The 26,539-nt window shown below is 41.7% G+C and overlaps 1 protein-coding gene and 1 long non-coding RNA gene across 5 annotated transcripts in view; one reads left to right on the top strand and one right to left on the bottom strand.

Annotated features, from left to right (window-relative positions):
- Positions 1-3,565: 3,565 nt before the first annotated feature.
- Positions 3,566-26,539, bottom strand: part of LOC125081670 (uncharacterized) — a 65,877-nt gene continuing 42,903 nt past the window's right edge. Inside the window, exons 8-10 of the long non-coding RNA XR_007121773.1 lie at positions 15,614-15,777; positions 8,977-9,955; positions 3,566-3,612 (exon numbers count right to left, since the gene is read on the bottom strand). This is a non-coding gene — a long non-coding RNA (uncharacterized LOC125081670). The remainder of the gene's footprint in view (positions 3,613-8,976; positions 9,956-15,613; positions 15,778-26,539) is intronic.
- The window catches only part of ALPK2 (alpha kinase 2), a 115,241-nt gene continuing 112,490 nt past the window's right edge, over positions 23,789-26,539 (top strand). For 2 of the 4 annotated variants that reach the window (XM_047696305.1, XM_047696308.1), the window contains exons 1-2: positions 23,789-24,220; positions 24,566-25,186. The gene's annotated coding sequence lies outside the window, so the exon portion shown is untranslated. Of the gene's footprint in view, positions 24,221-24,466; positions 25,187-26,539 lie in introns of those variants that run through there. The other 2 variants (XM_047696307.1, XM_047696306.1) reach the window with 2 other exon arrangements.

Below are 26,539 nucleotides of genomic sequence, written 5' to 3' on the forward strand. Positions count from 1 at the left end.
TCACAAGTAGGCAGAGAGGCAGGCAGAGAGAGAGGAATGGAAGCAGGCTCTCCGCCGAGCAGAGAGCCCAACGCGGGGCTCAATTCCAGAACCCTGAGATCATGACCCGAGCTGAAGGTAGAGGCTTTAACCCACTGAGCCACCCAGGCACACCCTGTCCAGCTTATCTTAAAAGAACATCGAGATGGTAGACATACAATGTCCTCTGCGCAGTCCTAATTTACCTTCAGTCGGTCTTTTGTCACTTTTATCTTCTGTGGTATTCGTATTTCTGTTCTGTATAAATCTTGGCTCTTTCTGCTTATTAGATCCTGTTGTATCTTGCTATCTTGTTTGGGAACGCCTTACTCCAGTCTTAGGTCCTTGGAACCAAGGCCAACTAGACAAGGGGTAGGGTGGGGATTTAGTCATGCAGCTGAAAGGCAATGTGGGATCAGGGTGGCCCCTAAAGATAAGAAGTACGGAGAAAGCAGATGAGGCCAGTTCTTAAGTAGATGGTTCATCTACTTATTTTACCTCTAGGCCTTGGGGTAAAGTAGTGGTTCCCCATTAATCTGTATCATTTCATCATAGTAGAATCTCACCAGAAGTCTTTGGGCTGGTCACTTACCACTGGTGCTAAGTATCTTTAATGTCCTCTATATAACATTCCTCTCTTCCATTTTTACGGCCTCAGGTATGATCTCATTGAGGAGATAAATTATATAAACATGAAAAAGTGGCAGAGCTACATGTGGAACCTGAGGATTTCTGTATTGTTAAGGTATTGAAGCTCATTAGTTTTCCAGAGGCTTATCAAAGGCCTAGAGATGGGCCAGGAACAAAGAGAAATAAACTTCTAGGATTAGGAATGCTGGACCCAGAGAGTTAAAGGAATCTGAGTAATGAAAGCATGATTATTTCCTGGGTAATAATACAACATATATTTTTAAAAATGTGGCAACTGTGACCATTCCCAGTTAATGACATTAACCTTTGCATGTGAACATGGTCAGGTAAAAAGGTGGTTAAATACATTTGTGCTGGCTCTCCTCCATGCCTCCAAAGGTGACCTGTTCTGTTTTCTGGGGTGACTGATGGAGGACCTCAGCAGACTTTCACAAGGTGTTAGTGATTGATTGAATGGGCCGTCCCTTCTGAGTCTGGGAATTCCTTGGCATAGTACCTTGAAGACACATTTGGTAGGTCAGATTAGGGGAGTGGACTGGACACTAGGTCCTCTTCAATCCTAAGGTTCTAAGCAGGAAGGTATCAGGTCCCAGAGGGAGAAAAGTGTGTGATCTAAGACCAGCCAAGGAGGGTGACTGCAGGATTGAGTTAAGCAAATTAACATGTAAATACAATTTATTTGTGTGAGGCAGAAGGGCAATATTGAAATGACTGGCACTTCAGGTTTGCCATATTAGTTATTTGCTAAGATTAGATGCTGTGAACAAGCATGGCTATTTCAGGAGGATGGACACAGTACTAAATTAAAATGCAAGTAATATTTATTTGTTAGAGGAAAGGGGAGGAGAAGTACATATTTAATAGACCAGTAGCTTATATCATATTTAAGGCCTTTAAACATTAGTTATATGCTAAGCCTTACATGCTAATTATTAATTTGTTCTGTAAAGCCATCTCAGTGAAAATTTTTCTTTAAAACATTTTTGTAGGAGCCCAGTTAACATTATGAATAAAAGGACATTTGCTTAAAGTATTCTGTAAGTTTTCCATAAGTGATAGTAATGAATTTATTAAGGTTTTGTTGTATATAGATCAGAGCTTTTAAACTCCTGGAAATTTTTACAGTATCTTTTTTTTTTTTTTAGATTTTATTTATTTAATTGTCAGAGAGAAAAAGAGCACAAGTACGGGGAGCAGCAGGCAGAAGGAGAAGCAGGCTCCCTGCTGAGCAAGGAGCCCAGTGCTGGACTCCATCTCAGGATCCTGCAATCATGACCTGAGCCAAAGGCAGAAGCTTTACCCAGGCGTCCCTATGGTATCTTAATGTAGGTTGTCAATAATGATTTCAAGGTAATGAGAAAAGCTTGACACAAGTACACGTGTAGTCTCTGTTTAACACTGTAAGCATGGGTGTTGGTCCTAAAGAGCATTTTGGCTGACCTAGCCCAACACCTTCCCTTTCAGATGAGAGCCCTGTTGACCAGAGAGGTTATCTGTCCCTTCTTGAACATCTACATAGTAGTTCTCAAAATGTGGTCCTTGGACCAACAGCATCAGCTTTTTAGAAATGCAAATTCTCAGGCCCCACCCCAAAACTGCTAAATAGAAACTCTGGAATGGGACCAGAAATGTGTAGCTTACCAGCCTTCCATGTGATTGTGATCCACCTGAATGTTTAAGAACTACTCCCCCCATACCTTGACTTTAAAATATCTTGAGGCAATAAGTTCCCTTAGATCACTCTCAGCCACATAGAGATTTACTTCCTGTTTTATGTCTAAATTTATCTCCCTGAAGCTTTGAAGGGCGTGTCACACAGTCTTCACAAGTGTAGAGACACTTCTCTTACGATCTTTTGTGGGCAACAGTGCAGGATGGTCTCAGCAGAAGGGGAACCAAGCCAAGAGGGGGGAGGAAGACAGAGCTAGCAGTGGGCAGAGACTGGGGGAACAAGCACTGATCTTGACCCCTTCCATATTACCATTATTTGATCATTTGTAGTCCAAGGTCTACCCCAGAGAGCAGCACAGCACAGTTTAGTTGGGGGGGAGGTCTGAGTTTTTAAGACAAATAACACAGAATCAAGAAGTACAGAGTGGGGAGAAAACGTAAGAGTTACATAGTAGAGAAGATGGGAATCTAAAGTATTGGCCAACATTGTCCCAGAAATTCTCTGATTACAAGCAAGATAGAATCAAGAAGGGTCCAGCCCTCTGGGAGTTGAGCACTGTTGATAAGCTAAAAGAAGAGCCCCAGATGGACTGTCTGTGATCCATGGTAGGATTCTACTGCTCCCCACCCTCCCTTGCTAACCCGGTAAGCAGAGAAATCCAGGGATTTGGGATGCCCAAGAAACTGAGGATTTGGAATGCCAAGGGAGCCATGTGAGGCCACTGTTTCTGAGGTCTTCACAATGCTCTTTGGAAGGACGATGCGGTGGGTGGTTACTGTTTTGTCTGCCTAGAGTAGAACTCCCTTCTCAGAAATACTGCTTCTCAATGTGTGTGTGGTTCAGCAGGAGCCCCTAATTTCTTACCCGTCTGTTTCTTGAACTCAGTGATTGGCTGGAGGTAGGCATATTCTCCAAGCTGGGCCAGTCCTGGGAATTTCTGACCTTCAACCCAATGAAGAAGGTCTCAGGCTGTGTCAGGCGGCAAAACTGGAGTCATCTATCTGAGTTGTTTGGTGGGCATGTCTCCCCGCTGGCTGTGTGGAGGAAACCGGTCAGGTGACAGCAAAAAGTGACTAGTACACTGAGAAGGAGAAATGAGAGGTAGAAAAAGGATGGTGATGTTCCTGTCCCTGGCTGTGGTTATCCCGGAGACTGGCTCATATCTACCTTTTCTGCAGTTCAGTTGGCTGAGCCAACAAATTCCTTTATTTTTGCAGTGGGGGAAAGGGAAAAACAGGTTCTTCAACCTTTTTATGTTGAATACTTGGGGCCTGCAAACTACAATGATAAAAGACAGATGAACAGGAGGAAAGGTTTATTTTGTATGCACAAATGACCCATCAAAGGAAGCAGCTGGCATCTTAAATGGTTGGAGTTAAAGGATTATATATCTGATTTAGAAGAAAGGGAGGAGGGAAGAAAAGCCTTGTTATGGGAAGAACAAATAGGGTTTTTTTTTTAATATCCTTTTTAAAATTTACTGTAGAAACAATATGAAAATGGGAGAAAACATTAGCATCAAAAATGTCAAGTCAGGGTGGGAGGTTGGGGGAGCCAGGTGGTGGGAATTAAGGAGGGCACGTATTGCATGGAGCACTGAGTGTGGTGCAAAAACAATGAATTCTGTTACGCTGAAAAGAAATTAAAAAAAATATGTCAAGTCACTTTTTTTTTTTAAGATTTTATTTATTCATTTATTTGTCTGTGCTCGCTTCGGCAGAACATGTATTTGTCAGTGAGAGAGAGAGTACATACAGCAGGCAGAGTGGCAGGCAGAGGCAACGAGAGAAGCAGGCTCCTCGCCAGGCAAGGAGCCTGATGCGGGACTCGATTCCAGGGCCCTGGGACCATGACCTGAGCCGAAGGCAGCGGCATCCCAAAAATGTCAAGTCACTCTTAAAAAAGATTTGTAATTTTGCAAATAGGTTTCTTTAGGAAAGGCAAATGGGTTTTAGGAAAGAAGAGGAAGATAAGAAGGTTTGTGATAATGTTTGTCTACATAGGTATGAGAGGTCTTTCCATTTTCAGGGTCATAAAACTGTCCTGGAAGAGGGATTTGGGGTAGATTTTATTCATGTTCTCCCTCTCAGAGTAGATCGGCTCTGAAGAGGAATTTATGGCAGCCTTATTTCCCAGAAGTCGCTGCTTTTAGTCAGATAAGGGAAGCTCCCAGAGCCACCCCCCATCCCCAATCTGTTGAGTCTCAAAAATGTCTTCAGCTTATGGGACGCCTGGGTGGCTCAGCTGGTTAAGCAGCTGCCTTCGGCTCAGGTCGTGATCCCAGCCTCCTGGGATCAAGTCCCACATCGGGCTCCTTGCTCAGCAGGGAGCCTGCTTCTCCCTCTGCCTCTGCCTGCCACTCTATCTGCCTCTGCTCACTCTCTCTGTCAAATAAATAAATAAAATCTTTAAAAAAAAATGTCTTCAGCTTACAATAATATTACGCCAAAGTGGCGTATTTCAGTGTGCCATACTCTGCTCCCGTCATTGCCGAAGTGTCTCACTTCACAATGTCTTTCTGTAGGTGCTTTAACAAAATACCTTGTAAAGTTCTTAATTATTTTTACTTTCTTTTCTTCTAAAGATTTTATTTATTTATTTATTTATTTATTGGAGCGAGTGAGCAAGCCCGTGTGTGAGTACAGAGAGAGGGGCAGAGGGAGAGGGAGAGAGAGAATTCTAAGCAGACTCCCTGCTATGACCCTGGGATCATGACCTCTTAACCAGTCGGTACTGGTTAAGCCAGTACTGGTTAACCAGTACTGGTTAAGTCACCAAGGTACCCCTCTTTTTTTTCTGAAAAATTTATTTAAGAGGCGGAGAGGGGCAGGGGGAAAGGGAGAGAGAGAGAATCTGCAAGCAGACTCCCCCTGAGCACGGAGCCGGGCAGAGGGCAAGCCCTAGATCATGACCCCAACCAAAACCAGGAGTCAGACACCTCAACTGACTGAGCCCTGCAGGTGCTCCTGTTTTACTTTATTTTCTAAGTGGCTACAGGATCAATTCATACTATTTTTAAATTTTATATTTCAAGAGCAGTTTTAGGTTTTATTACTGAAGTAATCCACATCCACTTAATGCACAATATGAACCAATTATGTTTTTCTCTTTCTGGACAGAAATCACTCTATGGACTGCTTAGATGTTCCTACATTTTATGACAGATCCCACAAGAGCATCCCTGGAAGAAATATTTCATGTGTGTAGAAGTAGTACCGTCAGCTCAATAGCCTGTAGCCTAAGGTCATTTTTATTATTGTTGTTTTGGTTGTTTTGTTTTAAAGATTTTATTTATTTGTTTGAGAGAGAGAGCGAGCAGGCGCAAGAGCAGTGGGGCAGAGGGAGAAGCAGACTCTTCCCTGAGTGGGGAACCCCATGCGGGGCTTGACCCATCGACCTTAAGATCATGACCTGAGCTGAAGGCAGACACTTAACCGACTGAGCCACCCAGCTGCCCCTAGCTTGAGGTCATCTGTAACATCAGTTGACCAACAGTAACTCAGCTTCATTCCCAACTGTCTTTAGAGCTCATCGGTAGATACTCCCAGATTCTGGTGACTTAATATTCAGGTGATTGGTCAAGTGAGTTTTAAGTGTCTTCTGTTTAACTGAATGCTTTAGACCTATGTGCTTCAAAAGACATCTGGGGACAAGTGTATCCCTAAAATATGGGGTAAAGAAAGACTAAGGCAAAAAAAGCTTAAATGCCCCAGTCCTCTCATTCCTGAGTGCACACTTGGCACTGCGCTTATCTTGTACCAAATGAAAGAATGTGGACCCTTGAGATTTGGCTGCAAACTTTTGGTTTCGCCCTGTTATGTTTCCTCCCTTTGTGGTTAGCTACTTGGGAGGGGATTTCCGGAGATGTGGGCTATATAGTTTGTTTCCCAAAATATTCTGCATTGTTTTGGGTGGGAGAGCCTATTGTCTACTCTGTAATACCTTGATCTCAGAGAGCTAATACAACCCATAGCCATAATCACATGAGTGTAGTGTGTCTCTCAGTGGTGACATTTTTTTTTTAAATGATTTTTAAAATTTTTTTAAATTTTTTTAAAGGTTTTTTTTTTTTAAGATTTTATTTATTTTATTTGACAGAGATCACAAGTAGGCAGAGAGGCAGGCAGAGAGATAGAGGAAGAAGCAGACTCGCCGCTGAGCAGAGAGCCCGATGTGGGGCTCGATCCCAGGACCCTGGGATCATGACCTGAGCTGAAGGCAGAGGCTTTAACCCACTGAGCCACCCAGGCACCCCTAAATGATTTTTTTAAAAAAGATTTTATTTATTTGACAGACAGAGATCACAAGTAGGCAGAGAGGCAGGCAGAGAGAGGAGGAAGCAGGCTCCCTGCTGAGCAGAGAGCCCGATGCAGGGCTCCATCCTAGGACCCTGGGATCATGACCCAAGCCGAAGGGAGAGGCTTTAACCCACTGAGCCACCGAGGCGCCCTGGTGACACATTCTTTCATAAGAAAAGAAAACATTAAAAAAAAAACAACACACATTCTTTTTTAATTTGGTAAAATATACGTAACATAAGCATTTACCATTTTAACCATTTTTAAGTGTGCAATTTGGTGGCATCAAGTTCTCAGTGCTGTGCAACCCTGGCTACCATCCATCTATTCCCAGAACTTTCTCATCCTCCCAAACACAAACTCTATCCGTTGCACAGCCACTCCCCACTTCCTCCCTTTCCTCTGGTCTCTGGCACCCTCTATTTGGCTTCCCGTTTCTGTGAATTTGCCTATTCTAGGTACCTGACATAAGTGGAATCATACAGCATTTGTCCTTTTATTTCTGGCTTATTTCACTTCTCATAACACTTTCTAGGTTCATCCATGCTCTAGCATGTTTCAGAATGTTACTTTTTGAAAGCTGAATAACATTCCATTGTATGTATAGACCACATTTTTTAAATGCATCTGATGATGGGCATTTGGGCTGTTTCTACATAGAGTCTGCACTTATAATTCTTTTGGGTATGTATCTAGAAGTAATTATGTTTAACTTTTTGAGGAACCAAAGAAAGGAAAACTTACGAACTATCCTATTTTTTTCTTCACTAACCACAAGTTGTATCTGCAGGCCCCAGATGTGATGTGACAGAATGTCTCAGATTACACTCTAGCTTGTCCCGTAGACCCCAGAGCATATGAAATGCTTTAGAAGTTGGTCTGGTATTCCTGCTACAGGGCATGGTCGGGGGAGGCAATTCACTTTGGGGTATCTTATCTGAACCCATGATATTTCCTTACAGAAGAGCTCTATGTCTTTTCCCAAAAGGACTCTGATTTTTATGGCAACTCTAAAACTAACTGCATCCTTGGGTTGCTCCAGATTGGGGCCTTTATAGAACTGGACTAAATCCCAGAACTTCTTTAGGGAAGACTAGGAAACCTGCTCCCCCTTCCAAAACTGCCAAATCACATTCATCATCGAGTCCTATCACTTTTTTTTTTCTTCCTTGGCTCTTGATCCCCTTTCCTTTCTGTCTCTGCTGCGACCATTCTGGTCCAAGTTACCCTCATCTCTCTTGTGAATTCCTAAAATGGCATGTCTTGCTGGTCTTCCCCCATGCACACTTCTTCACACGGCCAGAATGATCTTTCTGAAGGTCTGATCTGACCACGTCCCCAACAGGGTTTTGGTGGAGGGGACCAGGTGGGATGATTATAAAATTCATATAGAGAAGTAAATAGGTAACAACGAGGAGGTTTTTAAAAATCAAGAGTAACGAGAAGAGACCAGCCTTTTCAAATATCGAAATAGATTAAAGAAGCCATAAATACTAAAATAGTTTTATGTCACACTTGGGTAGGCAGATCAATGGAACAGAATACGGTACTGCAAACGAGACCCAAAACAGATAAGAACTTAAATTATAATGAAGATGGTATTTTAAATCAGTGGGAAAAACTGGATTTTGATTAGTTGGGTGTTGAGACAAATGGGGAAAAAATTTGTTTCCTTAACTCATGCATCACACTAAAGCAATTTCCAACTTCATCAGCATTTTAGATAATATTTTTAAAAATGAAACCATAAAGATACAAGAAGAGAATTCGGGAGAATGTCTTTATATTCAGAGTAGGAAGGGCTTTCTGAATATGAAAAATCTCAGATGACTTAAAAGATTGGTGAATTTGTGTATGTACAAATGAAGATTTTGTTTGTGGAGAAAAAGCACACATAGTATAAAAATGCAAAGGACAAACTGGTCATTATATTAAAGACAAGGGATATTATTCTTAACATGTAAAATACACTTATAAGATAACTGAAACATTAATTATCAACAAAGATGGGCAAAGACTATGCATAGGCACTTCACAGACAAAAATCATTCAAATGACATTTGAATATATGAAAAGATACTTTACCTCTTTTTAAATAACAGAAAGGCAATTAAATAATAGAATAATGCTAATTCCACTATTAAATTGCCAAATAAAAAAATTCTGATACTAGATTGTGTTTCAAATCTGGTACCCCATATATAGCTGGGAAGAATGTAAATTTGTATAACTCTTTGAAGGACAATTTTAACAATATCTATCAAAATGAAAAATGCACTTACCATTTGATATAGCAATTCCATTTCTAGAAATTTATCTGAAAAATATGAGACTCACCTACAAGGGTGCCGTGAGAACATTCTAGAACAAGTCATTTATTCTGGCAGGAGAGGGTATAGAACAGACTGTCAGGGAGGAGTGATCCCTGGAAGAGTAAAACATCTGCCACTTTCTTAGGTAAGATGAAAGAAACTCTCCACCATCAGCCAACGACATCTGACATGGTATTTTTACATATGTATGAAGGGTCCAAAAGATCTAAGTGCAGCAAAAACTATTGCTTGCTAAGTTCTGAGGTTGGAGAGAGAGATCCTCAGGTTTCCTTCTGGGACCAACATTAATTTTTACATGAATTCCCCTCCAGAAATTACCTGTATTTTCTTCCCCACGAGTAGCTGGCTCATCATCCCACACTTACATTTTCTGATGGAGCAAATACCATATCTGCTCTGAGCCCAGCTCCAGAATTTGCAGGGCTCAACTGGAAAATGAAAGTGTAGGGCCGTTGTTCAGGAATAACTAAGAATTCTGTGGTGGCAAGAGCAGAACGTTAAACCGAACATGTGGCCAATGTGAAGAAGAGGCCCTGTGTGACCCCCACGGGTCATGGGCCCACGCCTGACGCCCTCCTTTCTAACTTAGTCCAGCTATCCCAAACTCCTTCTGTGGTTCCTCTGAATAAGCCACGCTTTTCCACACATCACTTTCCACAAGCTCTTACTTCTATCAGAATGTTCTGCAGATCCCTTATCCTTCTCCCCAAAGTGCCTCCTCATCTTTCAAAACCCCCTGATATGTTACTGCCCTGAAGCATCCTTCACCCCATTCCCCCTCTCTTCCCTCTGAGAGTCCCTCCTGTATACCTTCTTGGCTCCCTATGTGCACCTGGATGAGGGCAGAGGTCTGTCTTCTGCTTGTCTGTGTGTCCAACCCTCCCCACCCCCCACAGTGTCAATTACTAACAATTATTGGGCACTTACCATATAGCAAGTGATGTATTAGGAACATTCCACAAGTAACTTGCCACCACATCAATCTAAGGAAGAAGCTATAATTATTCTCATTTACCAAAGGAGTTTCAGGGAAACAAAAATGTGTCCAGGGCCACCCATCTAGGGGCATGTATGCTAATGAAAGTGGATTGAGTTTAGCATTTTGGTGCATAATTAATTCTTACCAGTGGACTGAGCCATAACATTAGATTATGAAGCCCACATTTGAAATAGCTTGGTATAAGCAAACTTAAGGAAATAAGAGACTCTCTCTAACCAAGGAACTTGGGCCTCCCTTACTTCAGAAGTACAGGAGTACCCTGACTATTAAAGACAGTGTCTTCTTACTGCCTCTTCCTCCATAATGCTAATTTTAATCAATGAAGGTGACGTCTCATCAAAGTGGACCCTTTGAGTTTCACGTGTTTTAGGTAAACATTTGCTCTCTTTGGGCATTCTTTTTAAAATGCAAATATTTTCCAAAGTTAAGGCATTGAATTCCTAACTGTGTAATGGGTATGAGTTTATCACAGACTTTTCTACTCTAGCCTAAAGTAGAATAGAGAAACATGGGGCTAAATGTAGTTACATGATGTGGTGAAAGGTGGTTGATTGTCCCCCAGTGTCTTTGTGATTTTTGTCATGTGGTTCACTGGCTGCTTGTGTAGGGTGTGTGGGAGGGGTTGTTGTTAAAAATGAAGATTTCTGGCCTTAAACTCAGACCCACTTAGTCTGAATCTCTGGGAATGGACCTCTAAGTCCCGCATTGGAATAAGAGCCCCAAGAGATTCAGATGCATGGTGAAATTCAAGACTAACTGCTTTAAGGGTCGATATAAACTCCAGAGAGAATGACATGAAAATATCCCGCCATGTATGTTTTGTTCTCATCGCTATTTCCATACTGGTATGAAAATTATAGGGAGGAATCCCCAACACTGCACGGTAAGGGCCAAGGGGATACTAGAATGGGGGAGAAAATGGAATTGAAAGAAAAGATCTAGGGACTGACACTTCAAAAGTTTCGGTGTTTCGGGACGCCTGGGTGGCTCAGTTGGTTAAGCAGCTGCCTTCGGCTCAGGTCATGATCCCAGCGTCCTGGGATCGAGTCCCACATCGGGCTCCTTGCTTGGCAGGGAGCCTGCTTCTCCCTCTGCCTCTGCCTGCCATTCTGTCTGCCTGTGCTCGCTCGCTCTCCTCTCTCTCTGACAAGTAAAATCTTTAAAAAAAAAAAAAAATGGTGTTTCCTGGAGCTGGTGCTGGGCTTCCCAGAATAACTGTAGTTGATATTACCTGCCTTTCAGGAAGTTAGTCCTTTGGGAGAGCATGAGCAGACATACTGCCATGAGAAGGCTCTGGTATCTAAGACCCGTCCGTTCATCTGGTCAACGACCGCGGCTTGAGCCATGGCCAGCCCGGCACTGAGCTAACTGTTGGAGCTGTAGGGCCAGCAGGTGTTTCTCATAAAGCTTACAGAGCAGTTGGGGGGAGAGTTAACCCCCGAGAAAACTAGGGGGTTGACAGTGATTGTTATTTTCTTTTTTTTTTTTAAAGATTTTATTTATTTATTTGACAGAGAGATCACAAGTAGATGGAGAGGCAGGCAGAGAGAGAGAGAGAGAGAGAGAGAGGGAAGCAGGCTCCCTGCCGAGCAGAGAGCCCGATGTGGGACTCGATCCCAGGACCCTGAGATCATGACCTGAGCCGAAGGCAGCAGCTTAACCCACTGAGCCACCCAGGCGCCTGATTGTTATTTTCAACACTTGAGTGAAGTAAAGGAGTAAGTTGTTATGTCAATGATCAAAATGTAAAGCTTTCCTGTATGGGGAAAAGTTAAAATGAGGAAATCCTCGGTGCTTTTAGGGTTTGAGACATTTTATTTGCAGTGAAAGGGGCTGGTCAGACAGTGGGTAATGGGACGTCGTGGCTCAAGTATTAGCTGATTATGTCAGCAGCAGGACAAATGGTTTGCTTATCATCAGGAATTAATTTATTTTATTATTTTTTATTTTTTAAAAGATTTTATTTATTTATTTGGCAGAGAGAGAGAGAAGGTGAGAGAGGGAACACAAGCAGGGAGAGTGAGGGAGGGAGAAGCAGGCTTCCTGCAGAGCAGGGAGCCCAATGCGGGGCTCACTCCCAGGACCTTGGGATCATGACCTGAGCCGAAGGCAGATGCTTAATGGCTGAGCCACCCAGGCGCCCAGGAATTAATTCATTTTAATGGCGCAGCTTTCAGAATAGAGCAGACTTATTCTCTATTCCCCGCCCCTCGTCTTTGACTATGTCTGAATCTGGGCTTGTCGGAATATGTAATTTGGGTAAAAAGAGGGAGTTGGATTAGGTAATCGTGAAGTCCCTGCAGTTATTTTTGTTCTTCTAGCAAAGAGGGATCCTCTGCTCCTCTTAGGCTGGAAGTGGAATGGAGCAGAAAGAAGTCTAAAATGTGTCTCAGGTAAGTCTAGACAGGTGTATCTACACAAAGCACGTCCACGGCACAGCTGGTTCTAGGCACGGCATCGACCGTGCCCTCCTGAGCCAGAACCACAAGGAAAAGGAACGACGGACTCAGTCCTCCAAGCCTCCCCGAGTGTAGCTGAGGAAACTACACAGACCAGGTAGTCAGAGGTGGCAGCAAAATGCACTTGGCTGCGGCAGCTTTATCCCACTTCTCTGGGCCTGGGTGCATTTCTAGGGAGGAAGTTAGCGCAGCCTAGTGAGGTCTTCCTGCCTGAGTCGTTAAAAAAATTCTCACCATCACCACACTGACTTTAAGAATTCCAGGAACTTGGGGCGCCTAGGTGGCTCAGTGGGTTAAATCTCTGCCTTTGGCTCGGCTCATGGTCTCAGGCTCCTGGGATCGAGCCCCGCATCGGGCTCTCTGTTCAGCGGGGAGCCTGCTTCCCTTCCTCTCTCTCTGCCTGCCTCTCTGCCTACTTGTGATCTCTCTCTCTGTCTCTAATAAATAAATAAGATCTTTAAAAAAAAAAAAAGAATTCCAGGAACTCAAAGTGCCTGAACGAATGGGTGGCATGTCTGTTGAGAGAAGGGAGGCGCAGGAGTGCTGGATCGGGGGGCCTTGCCGGGGGCTTGCCCACAGGAGGTGCCCCTCAAGCTGGGCTACAAGGAGGTGGAGGACCAGTGCGCAGGGTTACAAGATGTTGTGTTCGGGTTGTAGGTGTGTTGGTAGGGGCAGAGTGCCTACGGCGGGGAGCAGAGGTCAGTGAAAGCATTTCGACTTACTAGTCAAGGTATTACTGTCGTGGCTCGCGTGGTCCAGCTTAATGCCAGTAGAGAATAAACTCTTTGAGAAGTCTCGGAGGTGTCAGTGACATGTGCCATTGACAGTCTGTGTCATTGATTAAACTCTGATCATTACCCATCGACTGGCGTGAGGGGATGGCTGGCATGGATCAGAAAGCTGAGGAACCCGGGCAGGATGAATGTTTGAATACAAGGCTCATACCCTCCTCACAGAGGAGCAGACCCATCCAGAACCAAGACCTACATTTCCCTCAGAACTTACTTCTGGGCCAGCTCTCATCATGGGACAATAGAGGACGTGGGAATGTCCACCTGAGATGTTTAGCTTTATTCTGTTAATGACGGGGAATCACTGAAGGTTTATTAGCAAGGGAGAGATATAAATAAACAACAGTGTTTCTAGAAGACTGGTCTGAAGTCTGTCTTGCGGGTAGCCTTAGCCTTTGGTGGCTGTCGTGCTGGGAAGTGGGGAAGACCGTGATAGATCTGGAAAGAGGAGGCTGGTGGGCTACTGCTATGGTCCCATCACTTAGGGGTGAGGGGAGCTGGACAGAAAAAAATGGACTCAAATTAACCCTCATGGAGTAAATGCATATGGAGAAGTGCCTGTGTAACACAAAGGTAACTGGTTGCTATGTCGTTACTGCATATGCAGCCACAACTTGCAGGTCAGAGATGACTCTCTTTCACCCTGCAGGAAGGTTCTCTTTGTGTCCTTGGGAAGACCAGTTTGGACACCTTACGAGAAAAGTATCTGTGAAATAGAAAGAAGGGACATGTTTTCAAGGCTGTAGTCACAAGCCCTCTGATGGGGGCAGCAAAAGGGGAGTCTGCTCGACTGGCAAAACAAAGCTCAGAACTCAGCCATGTGAATCTTTTACACACGGAAAGGGACAGAACTGCATGAAGCTTGGACAGGACCCTGGAGTTCAAGAAAGGGAGAGGAGGCAACAGGGGTAGACCACTTCAGAAAGCTGTGATTTGGAGGAAACCTCTTTTGTGAAATTTTGCTCCCCATAAGGAACTTACATGTTTCCTGCTCATTTATCAATTAGGTAGAATTGACTCGTCCCTTAACTGACCACGCAACTATCAAAGTAAGTGGTAGGAATAGGAAACATAGTAGTTTGCCAAAAACCCTGATGTAAGATCATGTAAGTCTTGCTATGCTTTTAAAGTTATTGTTACAAATGCAGAATCTTGGGCATTCAGGTCTCACGGCTACCTCCCTGCAGGAGACCTGTGGTAAAGGAACACAGGAGCTCTTTCTGTCCAGGAGCACACCATTTCCCCTGCTACCTTTACGTTTGTTGGAGGACAGGCTCTTACACTGCCTTGTTGCGTAAGAGAGTGGCATAATGACCCTGTCAAAAGAGCAAGTGTTACACCAGGTGGCTGGTGCTAATTCTTGTCTTAGACTTTTGGCTCTCTGGGTATCCGTCATGAGGAATATCATGTTCAGAAGGATTTATTCACTAGGTATCTGTTTCTTGGGTTCATAGCAATTGAGATCCGAAGTAATCATTCAAAGTCACAGGTTTATCCAGTAGGTCTGTTCGTTGACATGACTCTAGAATAAAGGTCAGATTAAAGGCATCCAAACTGGAAAGGAGGAAGGAAAATGATCTGTTTGCAGATAATGTGATCATCTTATATGTAGAAAGCCCTAAAGACTCCTCCAAAAAAAAACAAAAAACAAAAAACAAAAAAACCCACAACTGTTAGAATTAATAAATAAATTCAGTGAGGTTGCAGGATACAAAAACAACATACGAAGATCATTGGAATTTCTACACACTAATACCAAACTATCTGAAAAGGAAATGAAACAACTCCATTTACAATAGCGCCAAAGAAAATAAAATACTTATGAGTAAATTTAATTGAGGAAGTAAAAGACTTGTACACTGAAAACTATGAAACACCGATGAAAGCAATTAAAGCAGGCACAATTAAATGGAAAGACATCTCGTGTTCACAGATTAGAAGAATTAATATTGTTAAATGTCCATACTACCCAAAGTGACCTACAGATTCAATGCAATCTTCTTTTTTTTAAGCTTTTGTTTTTAGGTTATTTCTATACCCAACACGGGGCTCGAACACACGATCCCAAGATCAAGAGTCTCATGATCTTCTCACTGAGCCAGCAAGGCGCCTCTCAATGCAGACTTTATAAAAATCCCAAGGAATTTTTTTTTAAAAATAGAAACAGGAAAAACAACCCTAAAATTCATATGCAACCACAAAAGCCCCTGAATAGCAAAGCAATTTTGAGAAAGAAGAACAAACCTGGAGGCATCACTGGTCTTGATTTCAAACTATGTTACAAAGCTATAGTGATCAAAACAGTATGATATTGGCACAAAAACAGACACAGAGACCAGTGGAACAGAGTAGAGAGCCCAGAAAGAAACCCATGCATTACGGTCAACTCACCTTTGACCAGGACACTCAGAAACACAATGAGGGAAGGACAGGGTTGGGAAAACTGGATCTCCATATGCAAAAGAATGAAACCGGACCCTTATCTGTCACCATATACAAAAAGCAATTTGAAGTGGGTTGAAGATTTGAATGTAAGATCTGAAGCCATAAAATTCCTAGAAGAAAACACGAGGGGACAAACTTCTTGACATTGATCCAGGCAATGCTTTTTTTGGATATGACACCAAAAGCAAAAATGCACTAGAAAGACTACATCAAACTAAAAAACTCTGTACAGCTAAGGAAACAATCAACAGAGTGAAAAGGCAACCTACAGAACAGGAGAAAATATTTTCAAACCATATATAAAATGTACCCCAATAAAGTTGGGAAAAATGGAAAAATAATAAAGTACAAATAAAAGTCATTTTAAAAGGGTAGACAAGGGATCCATTAACTGTTTCAGTCTATTTTTTAAGCGGCTTTACTAAAGTATTATTTACATAAAATTCTTTCATTGTTAGTGTACAATTCAGTGATGTTTAATATACCTGAAGTTGTGCAACCATTACCACAATCCAGTTCTAGAGCATTTCCATCATTCTGAAAAGTTCCCTCATATCCTTTTTTAAAAAAGATTTATTTATTTGAGAGAGAGAGAGATTGCAGGCGAGCAAGCATTCATGCATGAGTGGGGGAGAGGGAGAGAATCCTAAGCAGAGTCCCTGCTGAGTGTGGAGCCAACGTGGGGCTTGATCCCAAGACCTTGAGATCATACCCACGCCAAAATGAAGAGTTGGACATTCAACCAACTGAGCCACCCAGCTGCTCCCCTTCATGGTCTTTTGCAGCTAAAACCCCACCACCTCCACACTTAGAAAACCACAGATATGTTTTCTGTGTCTATAAATTTGCCTTTTTTGGGACATTTCATATAAAAGGAATAGTTCAAAAGTACTCCTACGTGTTTGGCTTCTTTTACTCAGAATAATATTGAATTTATTGTAAGTTGTAGCATCTACCAATTTGTCCTTTCTTTTTTGTTGTTGAATAATATTCTACCATAAGTATGGGTATGCCATATAATTTGTTTTATCCATTCTCTGGTTGACAGGGACCTGGATTGTTTCTCATTTTTGGAATGCAGGATTTTATTGGGACATGTATTTTCATTTCTCATAGGTAGATTCCCAGGTGTGGAATTACTGGGTTAGGTTATATGGTAAGGATATGTTTAATGTTTTAAGAAATTGCCAAGCTCTTTTCTAAACTGGCTGTGCCATTTTATATTCCCATCAGCATTGTAAGTGGGCTCCAAGTTTTGCACATGCTCATGGACACTTGGTATTGTCTGGCTCTTTTGTTAACAGCCATTGTACTGGGTGTGTCGTAATATCTCAATGTGGTATTTGTTTCTCTAATGACTAATGATAATGAGCATCCTTGCATGTGCTTATTAGCCATCTGTATATTTTCTTTGGTGAAACATCTATTCAAGTCTTTTGCCTATTTAATTGGATTATTTGTCAGTCTGTTGTTGAATATATGTACATGTGTATCTGCACACACACACACACACACACACACACACACATATTCCATATACGAGTCCCTTATGAGATAAATGATTTGCAAATATTTTCTCCCAATATATGGTGTGCAATGATGTCTTTTGAAGTAAAAGAGGTTTTAATTTTGATGAAACTCAGTTTTCTAATTTTTACTTTTATGGATCGTGCTTAATGGAAAGGACAAGTGATATAAGAACTCTTTGCATAACACAAAGTCACAGTTTTCTCCTGTGTTTTCCTCTAGAAGTTTATGATTGTCACAATTACTTACATTTAGGTCTGTGTGAGAGACAGAGAGAGAGCACAAGGTGGGGGTGGGAGGAGTGGAAGAGGGAGAGAGAGAATCCCAGTCAGGCTCCACCCCCAATGCAGAGCCCTTTGGAGGGCTCGATCCCATGACCCTAAAATCATGACCCAAGCCAAACCAAGAGTCAGATGTTCAGCTAACTGAGCCACCCAGGTGTCCCCTGTGAGCAGTTTTGAGTTAATTTTTGTGTGTGGTATAAGGTAAGTTTCAAAGTTCAGATTTTTTTTTTTTTTTTTGCATGTGGATATCCAATTGTCCCAGCACCATTTATTGAAAATACTATTCTTTCCTTTGTTGAATTATCTTGGTTATTATTTTTGCCAAAAATCAGTTACCATAAATGTAAAGGCTTGTTTCTGGATTCTCGATTCTGATATATCTATACAGACTATCCCTCTATATGATGGTGTGGCCGGATTGTACTGTTTTGATTACTCTGGCTTCTAAGTAACTTCTAAAATCCCGGAGTATAAGTTCTCCAACTTTGTTAATTTTTGTCAAAATTATTTTGACTGTTCTAATTCCATTGCCTTTCCATATAAATTTTAGAATCAGTTTATCATTTCTACAAAAACCCTTCTGGGATTTTGATGGGGATTGTGTTGTATATAGATCAATTTGGGGAGAATGGCAACCTTGACAGTAGTGAGTTTCCCAATCTGTAAATGTGGACTGTCTCATTTAACCTATCTTACTTTCTCTTTTTAGTATTTTATATAGTTTTTAGTACACATGTCTTTTTGCTTCTAAGTATTTTAAAATTTAAATTCAATTGAATTAACATATAGTGTATTACTAGTTTCAGGGGTAGAATTTAGTGATTCATCAGTTGCATATAACACCCAGTGCTCATTACATCATATGCCCTCCTTAATGGCCATCACCCAGTTATCCCATCCCCCCACCTCTCCTACAGCAACCCTCAGTTTTTTTTCCTAGAGTTAAGAGTTATTGATACTATCGTGAATGGAATTGTTTAATTTTATTCTTGAATTGTTCATATATAGAAATAAAATTGATTTTTGTATATTGACTTACATCTTGTGATTTTGCTAATCTTGTTTATTAGTTGTAGCAGCTTGTCTGCTGAATCCTTGGGATTTACTACATATAGGATCTTGTCATCTGTGAATGAAGACAGTTTTACTTCTTTTCTTCCAGTATGGATGCTTTAATGTTTTTTTTCTTTACGGCCCTGCCTAGAACCTCTTGTACATTGTTGAATAGATGTCACAAGATTCACATCTTGATTTCCGCCTGATATTAGGGAAATAACAATAATAATAATAATGTTAATAACAGTAATTCTGTCACCATTAAGTAGAATATTCACTAGGGGTTTGGTTTGGTTTTGCAGATGCCCTTTATTCTTAATTTCTGAGAGTTTTTAATCATGAATGGATGTTGTAGTTTACCAAAAGTTTTTTCCACCTCTGTTGAGATAGATGATCATGTAGTTTTGTCTTTATAATATTAACAGTGCATTACATTGATTGGCTTTAGTGTTAAACCATCCTTGCATTATAGTATAAATCCTAGTCTGTCACGGTATATAGTCTTTTTCATATGTTGTTCACTTTAGTTGGTAATATTTTGTTAAGGATTTTTGCATTTATATTTTTGAAAGACATTGGTCTTTGGTTTTCTTTTCTTATGATGTCTTTGTCTGGTTTTGGGGTACAAGGGTAATACTGAATTTCTATTGACTGCTTTTTTCCTGTGTAAGAATACACTGTCCTATTTCTTTGCATGTCACATAATTTTTTGCCGGAAACTTGGAAATTTAGATCATATATTGTGGTAACTGAATTCTTGTGTGTGTGTGTGTGTGTGTGTGTGTGTGTGTGTGTGTGGTAACTGAATTCTAATCACTCCCAACACACACATTGCTGCTGCTTGGTTATTTGTTAGTTTAATAGCCTAGCTGAGATAAAGTATGTGGACACAGTTATTTCTACTCAGTTTTCCTTAATTTTCTTCTTTCCTTCCTTTTTTTTTTTTTTAATAAAAAATTGAGAGAGAGCATATGGGAGTGCATGAGCAGGGGGTGGTGGGGCAGGGGCAGAGGAGAGGCAGAGAATCTTAAGTAGGCTCCACGCCCAATGTGGAACCCAATGTGGGGCTCAATCTCATGCCCCTGAGATTATGATCTGAGCCAAAATCAAGAGTCAGACACTTAACTGACTGAGCCACCCAGGCGCCCCTCTTTAAATTTTTAAAAATTTGACTTCCTAGAGGTCACTCCTGTGTCTGTGTAGCCTTATGTCAGCTAACGATTGGACAGAGTTGTGCTCAAATACCTTGAGCCCGTAAACCTTCCATCCTCTGCCAGTGTATCTATGCGTGGGTAGGGGAACACATTCAAGCTTTGGCCACGTTTGAATCTGCCCTGATGCTTACTTTCTGCTGGGTCCTTGCATGGCTCCTCTGTGCATGCTGGGAATGTGTGGATAGATAGCTGGGTCCTCCCTGGTCTCCACTGCACATGCCTGCAGCCTCAGCCAGACAGATGCTTGCCCCAACCCCAATTCCTTTCTCAAGCTAGTAGAGCCGTTGGCCTTCTCCATTCATCTGCTACCAAGAGTTACTTCCACTGCTAACACTGCTGGGCATAGGTGATTTCCACGGCTCCAGATCCAGCGAGTTCTCTTTGGCCGTGGCAGAGAAAATGCCAGGGTTCCCAGCCTGCCCTAGCCGAACCTCCATGACCTTGGAGTTTGGTGAGGGAATGGGAGAAAGTCTGGGCAAGAATGCCATAAAGATTGATTGTTAGTGCCCCAGATTGAGAACTTTTTCAATCTTAAGTGCTTCTCAAATTTTTGCATGCCTTTGGTTTTTATCTAGAGCACAAAATGGCTGCTTGTCTATATCGCCCAATCTTTCTTTCTTTTTTGTATTATCTATCTTTATAGTTGCTTTTGAGGGAGAAGCTCTTCTAGCCTCTTTATTCAGTCACAGCTAAAGGTCTTAACTCCCATTTCATTATATTTTTAATGAGGGGAAAATGTAGTTTCCAAATCAAAATCCTAGCCATATCAGTCTCTTAGTTATAAAGGGTAGAAGTCCCGACAGCAACAAGGAAACAGAATCTCAGATATGTGGGTTAAGGAAAAAGACACAAACTAACCCAGGATATTAGCACAGATGAAGTAACACGAAAAAGGGGGAAGGGCTTGCTTCAGACCCAGCTTTACTCTCTGCTCTGCCTGGAGGAGCATGGACAGTGGGTAAGTGCGCAGAGGGATGGAGGCTTTAGAAGCCCAGGAAGAAACTATAGGAAAAAGATAGATTTCTTTTTCTGTGGTCATTAAAAAAAAATAACAACATTTGCCATTTCTAAGTGTGCAACTCAGGAGTGTTAAGTACATTCACATTGTTGTGAAACAGAACTTCAGAACTTCTTTATCTTGCAAGACTGAATCTCAGAACTCATGAAACAACAATTCCTCCTTCCTTCCTCACTGCGAGATCATTTTTAGTATAAATTCATAGGTTCTGTATAACAGAACTTCACAAATAAAAGGGCAAACCATAAATTGAAAGATAGGGCCCATATCCAGCAAATTACATATGAAATGCTTTTATATGTGCCAAAGGAAAATACTCAAAGTTAACCAAAAAAATTAAGGAGACAATCAGTAAAAGAAAACAGGCCAATGAACTCATGAGTCAATACCAAGCCTTATTAGTAAGCAGAGAAATGTATATTAAAATACCAGTGTTGTTTCTCAGATTAGCCAGACTTTTTCAGTGATATGCTTAGTGCCAGATGTTGCCCTCTCAGTGAGATAGGTGGGCTCAGACCTGCTGGTGGAAACTACTAGCGTTTTATCTAACAATATGTTTCAAAACCTTAAAATGTTCACAGTTTTCACCCATTAAAGTCACTTTCTGAGTATATAAGCGCTCAGAAAGGGAAAATAAAAGAGATAGAAGGAAATGTGTCAAAATGGTGGCTATCTCTGGGTACTGGGAGATATCAAAATCAAAATATCAACGATTACCAATAAAGAGTTTACCCTCTTCTTAGAATCAGAAGTAAAGCCTTAAAAAGGAAAATTTTATAAAATTGTATAAACAGCATACACAAGTATTTTTTAGAACCTTAATTTCCATGCATTGTTCAACTAATTAATTTTACTTAGTAATTGTGATATTGGACTTATGGCTTAGCATACATATTTATGAAAATTGGAATTTTGCTCCTCTTCTGAGAGTTGTAATGCTTTTTTTGAATGTCTGTTTTTAAAATTAAAGCTGTGCCAAAATTTTATCTTGGAAGTTGAAGTCTGGATATTTTTTTGCAGATAGTTAGACTTTCATATTTAGTTAAATGGAATTTTACCCTAGTTTTGATCCTTGTGGTTTTAGGAAGCTGAAATATGGTACTTTGGGAACATGATGGATTAAATATTTCTGTAAGGTGTTCTGTGAACCTGATTCCCATTTATTATTTTGAGACTCGGGGAGAAAATGAAATCTAACTTCCAAACTACATTCATATATTTGGAAAAGCCTCTCTTAGATATATGAATTCTGAGAAAATTGCATTTTAAAAGTTATTTTGTAAGTATTTTTTATGAAGATTTTAAGTAATCTCTACACCCAGCAAGGGGCTTGAACTCACGGCCCCAAGATCAAGAGTTGCACGTTCCACTGACCGAGCCAGCCAAGAACCCTTTTTGCATATACTTTTTAAACTTCATATTCTCACAAAGAATTTTGTCCGCTACCTGGTATGAAAAACATCAGGAGAGAACACAGTCCCATTTACACTGATATTTCTGTTGCCACCCTACTTAAGAGATCAAAATGCCTGTTGAGTTGACCTACCTGATTGGAAATATGGGGAACGGAATGAAGGTTGCAAGAGTGGGATTTGGGTCGTGTCCACCGAACAAGATGCCACACACAGTGCAGAAACTATGAGAACCCCTGGACCCTGGGTAGGGATGGACTGTTGAGAGAGGGAACCCGAGCTGATGCTCTCAGTGGTGGGGGACTCTCCCCAAATGTTGACTGTGCCCTGAAGCTGGAGTGGCTGCCTCAGCTCCAGCTTGGCCCAAGGACCCTGGCAGAAAATCTGATCTGACCTAACATGTGATTGGTACCAAGCCTCCGCCAAGAATGTGCTCTGCTGGAAAGGGCATTCATCACTCCTACCATTAGACACAGACATTTGAGGGCCTCCTCTGCCAGGAGGGATAAAATGAGCAGATAAACTCCTCACGTACCAATTCAAGCCCAATTTATGGGAATGAAAAGCAGCTTGAGAACCTAATGAATTGGCTTTAAATATTCAGATTAGTTGGGAACTGACTAGGTCTGGTCCCCAGAAAGCCTAGAGTAGCCGAGGAATTGCAAGGCGCCCGTTCGTTTGCGAAGCCAAGAAAATAACCAAGCCCCAAAGGTCTTTGAGAGAAGCCGTTAAAAGACACCTGATAAGAAATACATTTCCAACTCTGCTCTTTGGATGGACAGTCCCCTTACAAAAGGAGGGTTTTGTTTTTCCTCCTCTAGTTTCAGAAAAAGGGGTAACTTACATGTATTTTCTTCTATGCCGTACTACTTGACCTGGAATGATGCTACACATCATTAGGTCTTCATTTTTAATCACAAATTCAGGTATTTTAGGGATGCTGTTAAAGGGGCACAAATACATGTCCTCCTTTTCCTCTTTAGCACTTTAAGCCTTCCATCCCCTCTTTGAATAATCACAGAAAATTCAGTGTCCTGGCCTCATTGAGTTTAATCCCAAGGTCTGTTTCTGATTGTCTTCTGTTCCTGCCCCCAAAACCTAAGATTAAAACAGAAATTCTATGGCTGCAGGTGAATGAGCTAAGCAATAAAACATATGTAGGCAAATCTTCTATAACGTATATAAACATAAATATAGATGTATATTTTAATCCTCTGCTCCTTAAACTTATTTTATAGAAGATGAATGCTAGGCGCTGACTGTTTGTCAGGAACAAAAACAAGTTTCATAATGAGTGTCAACTTTTCCATTTAAGGACTCCCAGGCAACAATTCTCTCATGACCGCATGCGTCTGTCTACCGCACTGGGACGCTGGATCCCTTTTGTCTTTATCCTGTCCTGTTGCTGTGTGATAACTTTTGTTTATTTTTTATCATCACACCTTCCTCTTATCTGCTCTCTTAACTTACTGTTCTCTCCTTTCACTTGGAAAGAGCCTCTGTGAAGGGGATCCAGCTTTAAAGAAAACCAGCCGATGGCTACTGTCACCAAGGGGTGGTAATTTCTCCACGTGGTTGCATTTCATAGATGTGTTGCCAACGAGACAAGTCATTACTTTAGAGTTTCTCGGCTTTCAGAAAACTGGGAAACAGAACACATCAGCCGTATACTTCTTGATATTTAATAACTCTAGATGATGACTTCTCCTCTTGTGAAAATTTCATTCCATCCTGGTGTAGAGATGCATACATTGCACTGTGTAAGAACAGTCTGCTTTTGAGGATTCCGCTGCCCGGTACGGAGTGAATATATTCAGTTATGTCCCTTTCAAAGTCACCCACTCAGAGCTGCTAATTTTAGCCGTCTCTGTGAGTGTCCTGAGACGTTTCTTTCCAAGCTGTCCGTTTCCAGGTGTGGCACACACTTTTTCAGAGAAGCAAAGTAGTTACAGAAGAACACGTCTGGATTTTTTTTTAGTCTTCTGTCTTGGATTTGGACAAAATTCAATAAAAGAAATGCCCGCGTGACAAATTCTACTTTGGTATGTAACATGAATAATTCTTGACAGTTTGACGGATTTGTGGGGGTTCTTCTACGGTGTGCTTCCTCTCTTCTTACTACTATGGTCAAAATAGGAAGAGAGAGAATGTGTGTGTATGTGTGTGTGTGTGTATGTGAGAGAGAGAGAGAGAGACAGAGAGAGAGGAAGGGAGGGAGGGGTGTGGGGGGAGGACCATGACGGGGAGGGAGGAGGGTGGATCCCGCCTTGCAGTGGTTTCTGCGTTTTTCACAGAACTTCAGAGAACGACTGTAATGCCAGTTCTAAACGAACAACATCATGCCTCTTCTTTCCCCTCCTCTCCACCCCCTTCCACCCCCTGCACAGGTTTCCTATGTGTGCTTCAAATGCCTTGTATTCTTGCTATGAGAACTGCCCGTGTTACTCTGGCCTCACAGACTTTATCAGACAGCAAGATTCTGCTTTTCTAAGAGGCAAGCCACTAAACCTGAGGTCCTGCACAGCCCTGAGAGCGGCGCTCAGTGTCCCAAGCCTCGGGGACAGAGCCTCGGGGACAGCTCGTCTGCGTTGTTTCATCAGCTCACTGGAGCTGCATTTCACCAGCCCCCTCTGCCAGGGCCTCCCCGGCGGCGTCAACAAGTGTCACACCTCCTGCAGAAACAGCCCTCAAGTTTCATCACAGGGATGCTAAAAAATATTCTCCAGCTTCAGCAATGGCCTAGTTCATTCAAGGGCAGGGGAAAAAAAGTCTTCTTCCAGAAGTTCCCCGGGGAACGGAATTTTCCCTCTTAGGAAGATAGGAGCTTTTCTGGAAACAGACCCAACTGTGCTTTGACCCGAATGGGGAAAAGACCCTGAACCTTGTAACTTCTCTGAATGCCCTGTCCCAGGAGCAGGGACACCCAGTCAATACCTCCCACACAGCCCAGGGAGCCCACAGCCGAGCCAGTCCTCTTATCACGTCTCTTGGATAAAAGGTATTGAAAAGTAAGTATCTAGCCTTTGGTTTTTACATAAGGAATGGCCGCGCTTTAAATAATGTAGTTGTTTGCATTATCTGCAGTAAGGAACAAAGCCGATGGTTTCCTTATGACCTAGAACAGGAGGGAACAAGGAGGGGCTGTCTGGCACATTTGGCTATCTAGGGTTTTAAAGTGGTCGAATTATCATTTGTACTTTAGGTCCATTGAGACCCTTTTTTTGGAAATGGTTATTTTTCTTGTCTGTTTATTTTGGGCTGGCAGCAATTAAAATGGAATTTCTCACATCACGGCTCTCTTAACACGCAGAGAAAACAAACATAGAGGATGACTCAAAGGAGTGATCTGCAAAGGCTTTGCAAAGTAACCTGAAAAACTGAAGTAATTATCCAGGTAACTCAGGCCCCAGATCCTTTTGCCTGGAATATTTGAGGATTTTAGTCAAAAGTTATTGCTTGAATTATATGAATGATTGAAAATCCCTACTCTCTGGGTGGACTCACAATGACACCCAGAATGCAAATTGCTGAAAAGTTATCAGGCATTTCAAGATGGCTGATGCAGACACTCATTGAGTCATTAGGTAGATTTGCTTTCCTCTCTCCCCCCACTTTTTTTTTAAATTGAAGAACACTTAGCATGACATTTACTATCCCGATGAATTTTAAAATGTACAATACAATATTGTTAACTATAGGCATGACCTTCTACTCCAGTTGTTAAACGGAATCTTTAAAAATCTAAGGCAAAAAGTCAATCAACAAATCCATCAATAAAATGGCACCACTGTCACATTGCATTTTGATGAACACATCTCAACTTGAAAACCACTGATGAAGGGTGTCAGTTATAGACATCTGGCAATCATTTAAAAATAGATAAAAGCAAGAACAGCATTTAGAGCTGCTTCCGCTCTAATATTTCCCTTTGCCAACTTTTTCCTGAAGCAAAGGTATCCTTCATTTTTGAAGCTTAAGTAACCAGGAATGGTAAGAGATTATTTGTTTTACAGCACACCAGCTAAGGGTAAATTGCTGTGAGGCTTTGGAACCAAAATCCAGGATGCTGGGAGTGACCTCAATCAACAAACTGACAAATCCTGTATTAACAGGCACCAATGGTCAATAAGCATGTTCAGATCTGGGAAATCAGGATTTAAAACAAGTCTGTTGCCAAAGTTATTTTGAAGTTTTGCAAAAACAGTCACAATTTGGGGCAGACTTTTGGGTCGGGTGGAATTCCTGTTTTTGTCAACTGCAAAAATTTTCCTCCCCCTGCCCCCATCTAATTCGTTTTTAAGCACCCCATGGACACCTACATGTAGATATGAGCCCTTGCAAGGAGGAAACAGTGGGTGTTG

Source organism: Lutra lutra, chromosome 12 (genome assembly GCF_902655055.1).
Source record: "Lutra lutra chromosome 12, mLutLut1.2, whole genome shotgun sequence".
Taxonomy (NCBI): Eukaryota; Metazoa; Chordata; class Mammalia; order Carnivora; family Mustelidae; genus Lutra; species Lutra lutra.